Source organism: Primulina tabacum, chromosome 11 (genome assembly GCF_025594145.1).
Source record: "Primulina tabacum isolate GXHZ01 chromosome 11, ASM2559414v2, whole genome shotgun sequence".
NCBI classification, from domain to species: Eukaryota; Viridiplantae; Streptophyta; class Magnoliopsida; order Lamiales; family Gesneriaceae; genus Primulina; species Primulina tabacum.
In genome coordinates, this window is record NC_134560.1 from 9,919,089 (window position 1) to 9,928,829 (window position 9,741).

General features: G+C 38.4%; 1 pseudogene; it reads right to left on the reverse strand.

Annotated features, from left to right (window-relative positions):
• Positions 1–381: 381 nt before the first annotated feature.
• Positions 382–6,496, reverse strand: LOC142519621 (uncharacterized; annotated as a pseudogene).
• Between the last annotated feature and the right edge of the window lie 3,245 nt (positions 6,497–9,741).

A 9,741-nucleotide genomic window follows, 5' to 3' on the forward strand; every position in this document is an offset into this window, starting at 1 on the left:
AAAAAATATTACTTTTTATGTCAAATATGTGTTCGATTGATCTGTCTCACGAATAAAGATCTGTGAAACCATCTCGCAAGACACATACTGATGTCTTTGATATATTTTAGTGTCCACACCCAATGGGGACTATATTTCCAACTTATTAGGGCAGGCCTATAGGCAAATTATTTTAATCCCAATATAGCATGATCCATCTCATGCAACATTTAACAATAAAGAGTTTAATTGATATTTAAACATGTTGACTTTGACAATATAGTTGATAGATTCATTGCACCCATTATTCTCAACAAGATTAATTAATTAATATTAAACTTAAATTTTCATCAGCATAGATTAGTACATCCCAACTTGCGCAATTTCAACAATTCACGGATCTCACTCCATATTTCCTTGAAGATTGTTGGAGAATATACCAATTTTTTTCCCTCTTAATTGACCATCCCTTTGTTGCTTAGCTACATTATTGACCATCCCTTTGGAATGAGAAAGAGATAACCCTCGAAATCGGGAAGGAGACTAAGCAATCAACGCGGTCATAAAAAAAATTCAAAAAAAAAAGGTACAATAAAATGTTGGGGGTTTTTTTTTCCCCGGATGGATGCATGATTTTGTGGATAAGAGAGATTTGTCTGAATTGGTAGTATCAAAAGCGACATCTTCTCCACTTGCCGGGAAAAAGTGGATCAGAGAAAAATTTTCACGTTACCTAACAACATGATTTCCTATGCCTTTCTTGCTTCCCGTTCATACGCAACAATCCAAGACTTTAATTTGTACCACACTCCAATCCCATCTTGAATCTTATTTGTCACTACTTATTATTATTTTTTGTGAGAATTTAACAAGTTATAGCATCTATATTGTTTTCAAAAAATAAAAAAAAATGGGTTTAAATTATTTAAGTAAGGGACTTTTCAAACAAACAACAAAAGAAAACATCAATTTCATCCTAAATTATTGTTATGGGCGCCAAATGACACCCTGACATTGTGCGTCTCAATATGACAAGATATTGAGTTCGAAACTCCGTGAATCTACAAATATTCAAAAAAGCCATAATAATTATATATGTGGTTGCACATTTATATACACGTTGATATAATCATTGAAAAATTTGATCAAGGTCAATTTTCTCTAATTTATATGGTTATTTTTATTGCAGAACTATCTTTATTATTTAATTAATAATTATTAGGATCGAATTAGAATTTAGAGGAAGGTGAATAACTCTATAATATTCTTTGAACTCTAATTGTTCTTAACAATTTTTAAGATGTTAAGCACTATTCTTGAACGACTAGCTTTACAGAACCTCTTTAAAATAGAGTAAGTGCGAAAATGGACTGATTTGGCAAGAAATAAATAAACGGTTGGCAGTTTAATAAGAAACAATCGAAGAACTTGAATATGGAGAAATGTGAATTGCCTAAGCAAGCTTTGTAACAACTTGACTTTGTTGAGAAAGCACTTGTTGATCTTTGAATAACTGAATTAATTTGGTAAACGTGTACTATGGTTGAGTAGTATGAAATGTAAGCTGTTATGATATGAATCTTTGTACGAACGAATAGCAAACACGATTAAAATCGAATCGCGCTCTCAATTCAATAACGAACAAAGAATCGTTGTTGTCCCGATCTTTTGAATCAAGTTTGAATGTGTGATATTCACCTCTAAATTATAAAAATTTAGCAATAAATATTCACGATTTAAACAATTGAGAAACAGACGAACCTTCAAGGAACTTGTCCCTGACAATCCGTATGATATCAATCGACAAACGCCACAAGAACGGATCTTGATAAGTTTGATTTTTGAATGAACACAAAGCAAAGGCTTTGTAAAACTTGAGAGAAAACTCTAAACTTTGATAAAAATATCAATGATAATCTGAATTGTGTGTAAAATTTCGTCCAAAACATATTTATATGTCAAAAGGATATCAAAAATCTAGTCTCCAAAATAATTAAAACTCTAGAAAGGAAAATATTCTCGCGCAGCCGTCTCAGACACGGACCCCATGTAGACCTCCGTGTACGGGTCCGTGTACACTCGGGAAAATCATCTTCAGCTGGAAACAAGGGGCACGGACCCCGTGTCCACCTCCATGTACGGGTCCGTGTACACACGGCCTTCGCAAATGTCATAGGACACGGACCCCAGTGTACTGGTCCTTGCTCAGGTCCGTGTAGACACTGGAATTCTTCATCCTCGGCTGTAAAGGGCACGGACCCCGTGTACAGGTCCGTGGAGTTTCGGCCGTCTCCAACAATGCTTGAATGATATTCCTTTGGCCTCCCGACGTACTCCCATGCATCACGACCCCTTCATGCTTGCTCATGACTCCCTGTAGTGCCTCCTTGAACTTCTTTAGGCGTCTCCTCGTGACTGGTCCCTCCGGCAACTGCAAAGGATCCCATGCCTTCCTTAGAGCTTGACCACCCGTGTTCGTATCATCCTCCCGTTCTTGAAAAGGATTTGTCCTCAAATCTTGCTCGTCACCTACATCAAACAACGACAAATCACTAACATTAAAAGTAGAACTCACGTTATACTCACCTGGTAGATCGAGTCTGTAGGCGTTGTCATTAATCCTCTCAAGAACTTGGAATGGTCCATCGCCTCTTGGTAATAGCTTTGAACGTCTCTTCTCAGGGAACCTTTCCTTCCTCAGGTGTAGCCACACCCAATCGCCCATCTCAAATGTCACCTTCTTCTTCCCTTTGTTGGCTTGCCGGGTATATTGCTCATTTCTCCTCTCAATGTTGGCCTTGACCTTTTCATGCAAACTCCTAACAAATTCAGCCTTCTTTTTCTCATCTATGTTTAACCTTTCACTCATAGGTAAAGACATCAAATCCAACTGAGTCAAATGATTAAAACCATAAACAATTTCAAACGGCGAATAATTAGGTAGTAGAATGCACGCATCGATTGTAAGCAAACTCAACAAATGGCAAACAATTCTCCCAATTCTTTAAGTTCTTTTTAAGAATAGCACGCAAAAGTGTTCCTAACGTTCTATTAACAACTTCAGTTTGTCTATCCGTTTGAGGATGACATGTAGTAGAAAACAACAATTTTGTGCCAAGTTTAGCCCACAAAGTTTTCCAAAAGTAACTCAAAAACTTAACATCACGGTCAGACACAATAGTCCTAGGCATGCCATGTAACCTAACGACTTCTCTAAAGAACAAGTCCGCAATGTTAGAAGCATCATCCGTTTTATGACAAGCTATAAAATGTGCCATCTTAGAGAATCTATCCACAACAACAAAAATAGAATCTCTCCCCTTCTTAGTCCTAGGCAACCCCAAAATAAAGTCCATAGAAATGTCAATCCAAGGCTCACTAGGAACAGGAAGTGGTGTATACCATCCATGCGGTTGTGTTCTAGACTTAGCTTGCTTACAAGTTATGCACTTATCACACACACGCTCAACATCACGTTTCATATGTGACCAATAAAAATGCTCATGCAATGCGCCTAAAGTTTTAGCCACCCCAAAGTGCCCCATTAAACCACCCCCATGTGCCTCCCTAACAAGTAATTCACGAATTGATGACTTAGGAATGCACAATTTATCTTCTTTAAACAAGAACCCATGATGCAAGTAAAATTTGTCATGTGGACCATGCATACAAGTTTCAAATTCACTCTTAAAATCATCATCTAACACATATAACTCTTTTACATGTTCAAACCCCAAAATTTTTTACTCCAAGGTAGAGATTAGTACGTACCTCCGTGATAGTGCGTCGGCCACTACATTTTCCTTACCTTGTTTGTATTTGATGATGTAGGGGAATGTTTCAATGAATGCCACCCACTTGGCATGCCGCTTGTTCAACTTCTGTTGGCCCTTAAGGTGCTTTAGAGACTCATGATCCGTGTGGATCACAAACTCCTTAGGCCTCAAGTAGTGTTGCCACATCTCTAGAGTCCTCACAAGTGCATAGAGCTCTTTGTCATATGTTGGATAGTTAAGCGCTGCTCCATTAAGCTTTTCACTAAAATATGCCACCGGCCGCCTTCCTTGCATCAACACTCCACCAATACCTACACCTGAAGCATCACATTCAATCTCAAAATTATTAGCAAAGTTAGGTAAAACAAGTAAATGAGCATTAATTAACTTTTGCTTAATAAGATTGAAAGACTTCTCTTGCTCCTCGCCCCACTGGAATGGAACATTTTTCTTGATCACCGCCGTCATTGGTGCTGCCAGTGTGCTAAAATCCTTTACAAACCTCCTATAGAAGCTTGCAAGACCATGAAAACTTCGAACTTGACCAATAGTAGTAGGCGTTGGCCAATCTCGAATAGCACTTACCTTGTCTTCATCAACTTGTATACCCTGTGAACTTACCACAAAACCAAGAAAGACAAGTTTGCTTGTACAAAAATCACATTTCTTTAAGTTAGCATACAAATTTTCAGCCCTTAGTGTGATTAGCACAAGTCTTAAGTGATTAACATGCTCTTCCAAATTTTTGTTATACACTAGGATATCATCAAAGTAGACCACAACAAATTTCCCTATGTGTGCACGCAAAACATTGTTCATTAATCTCATAAAGGTGCTAGGAGCGTTAGTTAAGCCAAAAGGCATTACCATCCACTCGTATAACCCGTATTTGGTTTTAAAATCAGTCTTCCACTCATCTCCTTCCCTCATCCTAATTTGGTGATAACCACTTTTCAAGTCAATCTTGCTAAAAATACAAGCACCATGCAACTCATCTAACATATCATCTAGTCTAGGTATGGGATGCCTATACTCAATGGTTATGTTATTGATTGCCCTACAATCTACACACATACGCCATGAGCCATCTTTCTTAGGAACTAGTAAAACAGGTACAGCACAAGGAGACATGGACTCACTCACAAAACCCCTATCTAACAACTCACTTACCTGCCGTTGAAGCTCCTTGGTCTCCTCCGGATTGCTCCTATAGGCTGGGCGATTTGGCAATGCACTTCCGGGTACCAAATCAATTTGGTGCTCAATCCCCCTCAATGGTGGTAGCCCTTGAGGTAGCTCCTCTGGGAATACATCTTCAAATTCCTGCAAGGGTGAAACAACAATGCTCGGAAGAGATCCGGCTATACCACTTGTGTTGAGGAGGATCTCCTTATAAACAATTAACACAAGTGGTTCATGTGTGTGCAAACATTGTTTCAACTCACGTTTTTTGGCCATATATGATTTCTTTTTGGCCTCTTTTCTCTCATTTTCTTTCCCCTCATTTTCTTTCCTCTCTTTTTTCTTTTGTATGGCTATCTCACCTTTTTTGTCACTCTTTTTTCAGCCATTTCATTTTTATTTTCAAAGGCCATCTCACTTTTTAATTCACTCTTTTTTCGGCCTCATCTCTCTTCTTTTTTTTCAATTGGTCCTCCGACACTTTCTTTGGGGACAAAGGAAGTAAAACAATGGAATCCTTCTTCAACATAAATGAATACCTATTCTTGTACCCATCATGTGTCACCCGTCTATCATATTGTCACGGCCTACCCAACAAGATATGACAAGCATGCATGGGCACCACATCACACAAGACCTCATCCACATACTTCCCAATAGAAAAAGTCACCAACACTTGTTTGTTCACCTTCACCTCCGCACAATCATTCAACCATTGAAGCCTATATAGTTGAGGATGCTTCAATTTAGGTAGACTTAATTTCTCGACCATCTCACTACTAGCCACATTAGTACAACTCCCCCCATCTATGAATAAATTGCAAACCCTTTGATTCACAAAGCACCTAGTATGGAACAAGTTCTCTCTTTGGTTAGTCTCCTCCTCATTGACTTGGGCACTCATGATACGCCTAGTCACTAGTGCTTCTCCTACAACCGCCTCAAAACCCTCGTCAGGATCCTCTAATGCAGGCATATCATCCTCATCCTCACCATCACTATGCGACTCATATTCACCATAGTCATTCACGATCATCACTCTTTTGTTAGGACATTCACTAGAAATATGACCTAACCCTTGGCACCTAAAACATCTAACATCTCTAGATCGATTAAGAGGAGTTTCAGATTTACTTTGAACTCCTTGTTTAGGCGCCTCTTGTTTGGTCTCAATCTTGGGCTTGGTCACCAACTTATTCTCCTCACGTTTCACCACATTTGACCGCCAAGAAGATGATGAGCCTTCGGTTTGATTGGTGCGGCCAACTTCCACGCCTTTTGAGTTGTTGCTCCACTTTTATGGTCATTTGCACCATTTCGTCTAGATCCAAGTAGTGCCGAAGCTCCACTTGATCTTGAATTTCCCTGTTCAAACCACAAAGAAAACGAGCCATGGTCGCCTCACTATCTTCCTCAACATTGGCCCTAATCATGACTACTTCCATCTCCTTATAGTAGTCCTCAACACTCTTCAACCCTTGCCTCAAATTTTGTAACCTCTTGAACATCTCCCTATAATAGTGATTGGGCACAAACCTTTTTCTCATCACTCTCTTCATCTCATCCCAAGACTCAATGGGTCCCTCATTATACCTCCTTCTAGTGGTCACTAATTGATCCCACCAAATGAGAGCGTAGTCTAGAAATTCAACCACCGCCAACCTAACCTTCTTTTGTTCGGAGTAGTGGTGACATTCGAACACAAACTCTACCCTCTTTTCCCACTCCAAATATGCCTCCAGATCAGATTTCCCATGGAACGAAGGAATTTTCATCTTAATACTACCCATATTACCATCCTCCCTATTCCCATCATATCTACCCCGTAAGGCTTCTCTTCTTCCTCTACCAAATCCTCTCCCTCTTCCAATCCTACCCCAATTCTCATTTTGACTCTTTTCGTCTCCCTCCAAATCACATTCCTCATCATCTCTACCCAAATCCTTAGGTTTAGATTTACTCCCAATAACACCAACCTCAAGCTTATCCAACCTTTCATGTAACGACTCCATTTGGGTCGTCATCATCCTACTAAAATGCCCAAACAACGCATCCATTTGGACCTTGGACAACCCCGAATTTGAACTATCTCCTACCTCCCTCTCCATTTAATTTCAAATTTGTACCTGCAAGAAGACGTTAGTAGAAAAAAAAAATATGTTCCTCACCCAAATGCTCACGGTCACTCCAAAGAAAGTTCACTCGTCTCTCCTCTCTTATTTTTTTTTTGCTCACAACAAATACTCACCGATCACTCCAAAGAAAAAAAATTCACTCACACTCAAGTAATGTCACTCAAGTTCGAGAGTCCTCTCAAGGTGCTCAAGCTTTGTATTTGAATTTATCAAACAATCAAGTTTAAACTTGTGAACAAATGTGATCGACTCACTTGGACTGCGTAGACAAGTAATTAGAAGATCAATATTATTATTATTTTTTTTGACTGTGTGAGACACTTGTTTATGATTCACAAAAAGGAATAGAATAAAATGTCAAAAAGAAATGATGGTGAATTTTCGGATTTTTGGTATTCTTTTTTCTTTTTTTTTTTACTCTAAGGCTGAGTAAAAACTCGAAAATCCCAACAAAAAAATATCACCAAAATTTCAGAAACTGATGAAGAATGGTAGAACAAAAACAGATCCGAAAAAAGACGAAGAAATAACACAGATCTGAAGATTTAAGAACAAGATAAACTTACTTGAATTCAATGAACCTAAGCTCTGATACCAAATGATATGAATCTTTGTACGAACGAATAGCAAACACGATTAAAATCGAATCGCGCCCTCAATTCAATAACGAACAAAGAATCGTTGTCGTCCCGATCTTTTGAATCAAGTTTGAATGTGTGATATTCACCTTTAAATTATAAAAACTTAGCAATAAATATTCACGATTTAAACAATTGAAAAACAGACGAACCTTCAAGGAACTTGTCCCTGACAATCCGTATGATATCAATCGACAAACGCCACAAGAACGAATCTTGATAAGTTTGATTTTTGAATGAACACAAAACAAAGGCTTTGTAAAGCTTGAGAGAAAACTCTAAAATTTGATAAAAATATCAATGATAATCTGAATTGTGTGTAAAATTTTGTCCAAAACATATTTATATGTCAAAAAGATATCAAAAATCTAGTCTCCAAAATAATTAAAACTCTAGAAAGGAAAATATTCTCGCGCAGCCGTCTCAGACACGGACCCCGTGTAGACCTCCGTGTACGGGTCCGTGTACTCTCGGGAAAATCATCTTCAGCTGGAAACAAGGGGCACGGACCCCGTGTCCACCTCCGTGTACGGGTCCGTGTACACACGGCCTTCGCAAATGTCATAGGACACGGACCCCGTGTACTGGTCTGTGCTCAGGTCCGTGTAGACACTAGAATTCTTCATCCTCGGCTGTAAAGGGCACGGACCCCGTGTACAGGTCCGTGTACACGTCCGTGGAGTCTCGGCCGTCTCCAACAATGCTTGAATGATATTCCTTTGGCCTCCCGACGTACTCCCATGCATCACGACCCCTTCATGCTTGCTCATGACTCCCTGTAGTGCCTCCTTCAACTTCTTTAGGCGTCCCCTCGTGACTGGTCCCTCCGGCAACTGCAAAGGATTCCATGCCTTCCTTAGAGCTTGACCACCCGTGTTCGTATCATGTTAAGTGTGCTCAAATGATCTTAAAATATGCAGATCGTAGAAATTTTTAATTTAGTGACTGGAACACTTGATTGTTCAGAGTTTCCGGTGTTTTTCACTTTGAATGTTCAACGTATTTATAGTTGAAAAGCTCTAACAGTCGGATTTTCTTTTCAACGATAATCTATACAGCTTCTTAACAATATAGACAAGTCATTTTCAATCGCCGTACGTATCATTAAATGCTCTTTGATGTTCTTCTTGCTCTTACGACTTTAAGCCCATGCTATTTGAAAAGCTGATAGATCGTAGACCAAATAAGTAACTTTCTATCACTTATGGGGTTTGGTAGGATATTGTGTAAACTTTCCATTTGCAGCATTCGTCTGAACAGGTTGACTTACAATATACTCCTTGAAATGCTCAAAACCGTCTGTTTCTAATGCAGTTAGAATAAAACGGTTTGAATCTTTGCACTACATCGGATTTTCAAACCGATAAGTTTTGGCATATGATATCTTACAACTGAAGTTCAATCAATACAGCAGTTTGATTTCTTGACATGATGACTTGAACTCATAAACGGCTTGAATTGCATGAATTTATCCAGAGTTCTAAAATACCTATTTTACATAAAAGGGAACGGCTGGATCATAAAACAACTCAATGTTATTTATTTTGTCAATCACAAAAACTTCAAGATAATAGAAATATTCTAACCGTTCCCTCTTTTTCGGCAATGACATAACAAAGCTGCAAAACTATAAAATTAATTACAAGAAGATATCATAACTGAGATTAAGGAAAAACTAATTGCATTTCGTTGAGAGAATGAAATGAAAATTTTACAGTGCTTAAAAGTTTAAAAGTCTATTACACCTACAAAGTCTAAACAAAATCATCTTCTAATGTTAGAATACCCCCACTGCCTATACCTCTTCTCCTCCTATTTTCTTCAGACTACCTATTTTCTTTTTCAAATTTATCTATGTTAGCACTTCTTAAAATACACCCATAAACATTTTTTAGACGTAAATTTAAGCCCATTAACTAAATTTGTAATCCGTTTTACAACTTGAGCCGAAGTCCCGGTTTTAACCCGAATCAACTCGAAACTTAACCAAATTTTACCAAATTTTTTTAACCATGGCTTAATAACACCTAA